This window comes from Labeo rohita, chromosome 1 (genome assembly GCF_022985175.1).
Source record: "Labeo rohita strain BAU-BD-2019 chromosome 1, IGBB_LRoh.1.0, whole genome shotgun sequence".
Taxonomy (NCBI): Eukaryota; Metazoa; Chordata; class Actinopteri; order Cypriniformes; family Cyprinidae; genus Labeo; species Labeo rohita.
The window spans coordinates 222,829-229,028 of NC_066869.1; positions in this window are offsets into that span (position 1 = coordinate 222,829).

Below are 6,200 nucleotides of genomic sequence, written 5' to 3' on the forward strand. Positions count from 1 at the left end.
CCATCACACTGGCAGACATAACGTGACAAGACTCTGGGAGGTCGGACGAGACTTGACAGGACTCTTGACGATCAGACATGTTGTGACGAAACTCTGGACAGACAGTGGAGCTGTGACGGGGCTCTGGGAGGTCAGACGAGATGTGACTTGGCTCTGGACGGACAGACGAGACGTGACTTGACTCTGGGACAACAGCTGTAACTTGACTTGTCTTAGGAAGAGCAGCTCTGACTTGACGCAGGAACAACAGCAGTAGCTTTACTTGACCTTGGGAACATGGCTGTAACTTGACTTGACACTGGAGGTACAATTGTGATTCGACTTGACAGAGGAAATACAGCTGTAGCTGGACTTGACTTAGGAAGAACAGCTTTGACTTGCCTTGACACAGGAAATACAGCTTAAACTTGACTTGACCCTGGAAACACAGTTGTAGCTTGACTTGACACTGGAAATACAATGGTGACTCGACAGAGGAGATACAGCTGTAGCTTGACTTGGGGAAAGCAACTCTGACTTGACACAGGAACGAGTGCTGTAATCCTGCTTGACTCTGGAGTGGCAGCCATATCTTGACTAGACTCAGGAAACACAGCTGCAACTTGACTGGACTCGGAAAACGCAGCTGCAACTTGACTTGGCTCTGGTATGGCAGCTGTGACGCGACAGAGCTCTGTTACCGCCGCCATTTTGTAAACGGGCTCCGCCGTCGCCACCATTTTGTGAGCGCGCTCCGGCACGGCCGCCATCTTGTGAACGGGTTGCGCGGCCGGCATTACCGGGATGTTGCGCTCCTCATCCGCGACACCCACAGTAAACGGCAAGCCCACACACAATAGTGCAAAGTCCAGGAAAGCGGCTAGTGATGAGCGCGGACCCTCGCGTCTCAGCCTCCCCCTTAACGGCTGATTTATGCCATAGCAAAAGATTTCTATTAATATACAGTCCGGGAGATCAGAGTGATTTGCGATTGCCAGAAATTCACGGATTTGTTGCTCTAGAGATCGTTGTCCTTGTTCGAATCTGAATAGAATTCTTGTTGTGTCCATACCTGTATGTTGTCCGAGGTAAAAGCTGCTGGATCCTGTTGCGGCCGTGTATTCTGTAACGTGGAGAGGGAGACGAGAGGCGAGGGGATCCAAATGCACGCTTTTATTAGTGGGACGAGGCAAAGACATGGTCAGACAGGCAGGGTCAGAACAATAACAAACAGGTATAACAGAGGGATACACAAGAGAAGTCCGTGAGGCTGGCGTGGATCGATCAACGGCGAACATAGTCCATGACGTGCGACAGAAGAATAATCCTTATAACGAGCAATAATCCAGAAAGGCGGGCAGCGAGACCGACGAAACGAGATAGCCAGGCGAGAATACTAACACACAGGAAACCAGGAACTCAGGATACCAGGAAACACAAGAAACTAGGAAACTAAGAAAGACAGTGCTAGCACTAGGAGAGTACTAAATGCGACTGATAAATCTCCACAATTACGCTCCACAATACACGGCGCTTGCCGAGTGAAAGTCCGGGGCTTTTATAGGGTTGCTGATTGGCCACAGGTGTATGGCGCAATCAGCGTGGTGGATAGTGGGAGATGCAGTCCGGGGTGTAGTGCAACAGTCTGTGTGTAATAATGGAACGAGAGCGACATCTGGTGGTGAGCGGACCGCAGGTCACTGACCAGATTTGTGACAAAGTGCTGTTAACAGTTTTGTTTTTACTTTTTATAAAAATATAAAAATAACAAGCAAACGGAATAGTACAAAGAGATGCTTTTATTCGAAGTGACTTTTATTGAATTTTATCACTTTTTAAAGTCAGGCAGAAATAAATCAGATCGAGCTGTTAATATACTTTATATATTTTGGGGACAGGCTGCCTTTTGGATGTCCTTATTTATTCAAATGAAGTAAATTCTTTTTTGTTGTTGTTTGTTTTTTAATTGTTAAAAAGCAGAATGTTTTCTGCTTTCTTAGGGTTAAATATTTATAATAATCTGTATATAAAATAATGTCTCTGGAATGTCCCCATTTTAAGAGCCACATGCATGTGTGTGTGTGTGTGTGTGTGTGTGTGTGTGTGAAATGAGAAGCAGCCGGATTCACTGGCCGGACCGGTTCTGTTCCTCCACAGGTTCAGGACTGAACATCGCAGTTCAGACACCATGACATTATCCTATATACTCAAACAAAAGAAATTGTGATGGTAATTACTATCATTATGGCTGCTTTTATTCAAGAGTGTCACTTTTCATCAGGCACTTGAGCACATCACTTAAAATGCCGTGACGTGTGATTGGCTTTAATGAAGTTACGCGTAATGGGACATCCGGAGCGCCGTATTAAACCGTACGGTATTTATCTTTACTGTCGTGTGTGCACGATGTGTGACGTTTTGTGAGGTTCATGATCAAAACAAGAGGCAAAAAACTCAAAGAATCCCAGTGCATGACAAAACACATAGATCTTGAGGATGCGCACTTTCTCTGAAGTCCTAGCATCATATTTTAAGGAAAGGAACATACTGAATCTGAGCATTTTCCAGTAAACCAATGTTCAAACGATCAGATGACCATTAGAAACTCCTGCAGTAAATCAGTGTGAAAACACGCATGGCGCTCAAACCCCGAGACGCTCAGCCTCCGGGCGAAATGCTCAGCAGGACGAACCAGCTCCGGCTCTCAGCCTCATCCTCAGGCACATTTTTGGTGCTGAGCTCGACAGACTGATGTCGAAGAACTCGCAGAATTCACAGGCTAAAACGGGCAGATGCGCTGACAGATCATATAACGGCCTGATTGTTGTGTTCCTGTTTCTCTGGGTTTTGTAACAGTAGCGCTTGTCCAGCTCTCAGTGTGAGAATAAGAACTCTGACAGCACACGTACGTCTCGGATATTCGTCTATTTGACGTCTGCATTTACATCTGCAAGACGTAGTTCGCTCATCTGCAATACATCTACAGGACGTTTCCTATCAGATGTCAAATAGACATCTATTAGATGTCTTTAAGATGTTTATGATTTAGAATGTATGTAAAACTGACATCTTACAGACGTCTTGCATCTTACAGAACAGCAGATGCTTTTCAGATCGAGAGATCCTTAACAGACATCTTGCAGACGTACGTGTGCTATCTGGGAAACGAGGTTCAGTCGCTATAAAAACGCCCAAACAACACAACACAGCGACTGTACGGTCAAACTTCTCCTCATCAGTGTTTGTGTCCTCTGAAAACATGAGTATAACAATATTAAAGCTATGACAAATGTACAATTAAAACGCTGATCCATCTTAAGATTTTAAGGAGACTGCAGACATTAAACTAGTAATGAATTACAGTGATCTATTCACCAACAGATGCATGCATGAAGTAACTGTTTTGCAGCAGGAACAGTAAAGGAACTTGGCATTCAGTATTTAGTCTTTACAGTCGTCATGAATCATTCAAAATCATCACACCTGAAACAGCTAAACACATTGTTCAGGAGGACTTGGAAAGTGTCCTGGAGCAGTATTATCCAGTCAACTATCACGAGCACTTGTGTGTGCGCAGCAGAATAAATCAAAATAAATATGACACGACAGAAGAGAAGCATAACAGAAATCCCCTTAAATCCAGACAGAACTGAACACCCAGTGCAAAAACATTTCATAACATAACATTTAATTCCATAAGCAGGGCAAGCTGGGAAACCTGCTGTAACCCATTCGCTTAGGGCTCCGAGAGAGAGGGACGGGCTGATTTCTGTGTCACGCCGCAGCTCATGAAGTCAGCTTTCCTCTTCGGGAAGGTGAAGGTCTTTCTGGTAAACTTAAGGCTACACCTAAAAATCCTGGAGGCTTTCCAAAAATGCAGGGTGTGGATGTGTTTGCATTTAATTTGTTGGGTAATTCAGTTCTTTCATTTGTGTGATTCAGCTCTCAAACAGCTGTTAAAATCACAAAGACCTGAAGATTAACATTCCTGGAGAAACCCAACCAGAAACACACACACATACACATACAGCAGTGATGTTTTGTTCTAGATGTCAATTCCAGGCCGATGACACATGTTAGATACTATATAAAGATAAGGCCTCATGGATTTAATTGTTATTATTATTGTTTTGAAAAGGAACTTTCACCCCAATGTTAAGATTTGAGGTCCATTATTTGTATAAATAACATGTCACGAGTTCACCCTTACGTCTAATCTGGTTGAGTAAACAGTAAGCATATTTTGGCGTGCTGTCCTGGGGGGGAGGGCTCCGAGCCCGGAATACGGCCCGAACCCAGAGAACTCCCCCATCCCAAGTATAGGATGAGGATAGATTAAGAATGAGGAGTTGGGGTGGAGGGGGGATGCCGAAAAACAGTCGAATGACGGAGGTAAGTCGGCTGTGTGCATATATATGACTTGTGCCACCTGTGCAGACATGCACCTGTGCCGAATTAGTTGATTATCTGATCGTGCTCCTCCCGAACTTTGTTATCAAACATCATATATGTGCTCTTTTGAATACATGTTGTTGCATAGTGGCTTGGGAAATTGCAAAAACCTACATCACAAAATACATTATACATGCATTTAAACACATGGTTAAAAAAAAAAGAAAAAAGAAACAACTACATATTTTCAAGTTTACAAAACCTTTTGAGTTCCAAATATTAAGACATGCAGTTTTCTTGAAACTGCATGAAAGCCCATGTCAGACCAACTGAATTTTCCCCAACGTTGTCCCAACTAGTCAAACACAAGTCGTCGCGAAGAATTTCCAGCCTGCTCTCAATATGTTTATCAGTAGCTATTAGTCAATAAAACTTACAAGTTAGGTATGTTTTGAATGTGCAATTTGTTTGCTTTGTATGATGCTGGAACGTTCTATTTGGACAGACTGAAACATCCAAAACATAAACATTATTACAGATTTACAACTAAAGAAACATAAAATACAAATAAGTTAGATCGTGAATATATTTGAATCAATGCACTTTCATCATTTTATCTATGAATGATTTAGAATTTTAAACCTTTTAACCCTATACCACAAACCGAAACATAACCGTTTTATAGCGAATATAAAAATATATTGATGTAATAGAATTTTTTCTAATACAGCATTAAAAAAAGATATTTTGAATTGCTATTTCTAAGCCTAACCACGGCCATTACTTCAAAATATATACAGTATGAAGAAAAGCATGACTTTTTCTCATTCATGAAATTTCTCATCCAAGCGTACGTCTGGATTGCGCTGTGCTGATTTTGCAATTTTTATGTTGCATTTGTTGGTGTATTTGATGGTTCTACTGTCAGTCACAGCATGGCTTGGTTAGTCAGCGGCACGGTTAGTCATTGTAGGGTTTTAAAGTGTCGTCTTGGTTAATGGTATTTAATCCTTTGGAAGGAGTTGGCAGCAGAAATCACACAGAACAGAACGAAACGTTACCTTTTCTTATTCCGTGACCCAATAATTGACCCGGTTGCTTTAGTTCCCATTTTCCCACCGTTAGTTAGTTCCCATGGTTCAGATTAGTTCACACCTGTTTTTGTTCTCCCTGATTAGTTCTTAGTGTGTGTTCGGTTCGGTTCAGCCGCTGCTTTCTATGTCGCCATGTGTTCAGTGTGTCTCGAGCTTTAATACATTTTGAAAACTGCTGCACCTTGCGATATTCTTGCTGATTCTTCAGAAGATCACAGCCTTCTCTTTCTTTCCATGAGAATCATGACAGAACAACTTACTCACATTCAGTTCACTGCATTACTTGATGTTTCTTAATATTTTTTGTGAAGTGAAAAGGTTTCTATACATTTTTCAGTATGATACTTCATTGCATTAATGTGTATCTAAGAGTAAAAACACTTTACAATAAGGTTGTTAATATTAGTTGACAAAATGTACTAATACATTTATAAATGGAACACTATATTTGTTAATATCAGTTAATATTGGTAAACAACGATCAATAACTGTTATGTAAAATATAAGTAGTGTTACCTGTCAGTTACTACATTAAATAATGTGAACAAATGAGAATTTATATATATATATAAAAGATGGTGCGCTAGAGCCAAACTTTGCATTCAAATACTCATGAGATCAGGCACAATCAGTCTGATGAATTAATGCAAATCAAAATAATGCTGAATGAATTAACAGGAGGAATCTTCTTCTGAATTATGAAGCTCATCTGCAAAACTCAAATGAATATGTTCA